Here is a 1733-nt window from a genome sequence, read left to right on the forward strand (position 1 = left end):
ATTCAATTAACATCCCTTCACCCAGCTGCTGCTTTTTTTTCCTCCTGAGCTGCTTTACTGCAGAGACTTTTGGGGAAAGACCTTTCCCTCTCCCCCGGGAAGGGCAGGTCGCACCTTTCTGCAGCACCCTCTGGAACGTGGGGACAAAGCTGGAGAGGTTCCCTCTCGCCCCAGAGAACGCAGACCAGGGGCTCAGTCTGCCAAAATAGAGGCCCACCCTTGCCCTTAATACCGCTTTCCTGCTTGACTGGCTGTGGTAATGCTGAAAGATGATGTCTCGTTTTGGGCATCTTGTAAAGGCTTAAAAGTACATGTGTTTGCATGTATCTGGTCGTACTTGCGTTGAGGCTTTGCTTTGAGAGCACTATATGAATATTAGCTGGTGCTTCCTTGATACAGGCTCAGTAAGGGTTTTTTTCAGGCTGCACGTTGGCATGTGAGAAGTTGGGCTGGAAAAATTAATCATTTGTCCCCTGGCACAAACAGGAGCCGCAGAGGCTGGGAATAGCGTTCCCTCTGACTATAAACAGGGCACAAACGCAGACCAGGCTTCTGTGGTGCTCAGTTCCGTACAAGCACATGTGGAATAACAAAATTCATGTTTTCAGGGGTTTGTAGCCTCAGAACACAGATTCTAGGATGTCCAGAGCCAGGTTGTGATGGGGACGGGCTATTCCACTGGCTCCCCTGACAGAAGGGGTCTGACCGTTGGGTGCTGTGGGTGCCCAGCGGGACACAGCGTGCTGTTGGGCAGTGGGCATGGAAAGGGGGGGTCACAGGAGACTTTGGAGGGGGCAGCTGTGAAGTCTGTCCAACCTGGTGTGGCACCCAACAGTTTGCCTGCCTTGGAGGAAGCCTCAAGACGAATGCAATGAAGAAATGAGCCGTGCTCTGCTTTATTCCTTGTCTCAAGCAGGGACGCTCTGAAGCTTAGTGGCCCTTTCAAAAATCTTAATTAAACCAATTCTGAATTATCATCACTCACCATGTCAGTATTTTCTTTTTAGCACCGTACGTGTGACGAGGGGGAGGAGGGAAGTGTTACCGTTTTGGAGCTTGGTGTCTTTAGACATCATTAAGTGGTTTGTGTGCCAAAAGGGTGATGGTAACTCAGCTCCGGTCATCGTAAGGGCCAGGAAGGTAGAGACCATGACTTGTGCAATTTTGTTGGATTCCATCGGGGTGCTGTAGACACTTACCTATTTGTCAGAGGTGGCTGGAGCACACGGAAGGCTCCGTCTGCAGGGGTGTAATATACTGCACTCTTCCCAGACGGAGACCAGCATATGTTACGTTTGTAGGTCCTGGTTCATGCCACCACCTGCATTCCTCTTTCTTGGCATTCTGCCCCCAAAGACCTGCTCTGAGGTAATAGTGCTCTGCGTTTCCGTAACACGTCCCGCCAATCAGTCTTAAATTCCATGCACAATGTCTTTTGTGGGCGCTGTGGCGTGTGCTTTGGATTCCCCATACCTCAGGTTGCTCTGTGGTGTCTCGCTCTCTTCACCTGCCCTGCGACTGAGCTCTCTTCCCTCCCCGGCTTGGGATAGGGGTTTCCACCTACATGCACACGTAGATGCCCCAGCCTGTGGTGGTGGCTCTTGGTGCTGGGAAGGAGCCTGCCCTGCTGGTTGTGTCCTGGCCTGGGGGAGGAAGGCTGTGGTTCCTGCATGAGAAAAGTTGTCATTTCCTGGCCTCTCATTTTTCTCCTCTCCTTCATTCCGTTTCAGAAC

This window comes from Numenius arquata, chromosome 6 (assembly GCF_964106895.1).
Source record: "Numenius arquata chromosome 6, bNumArq3.hap1.1, whole genome shotgun sequence".
Lineage (NCBI taxonomy): Eukaryota > Metazoa > Chordata > Aves > Charadriiformes > Scolopacidae > Numenius > Numenius arquata.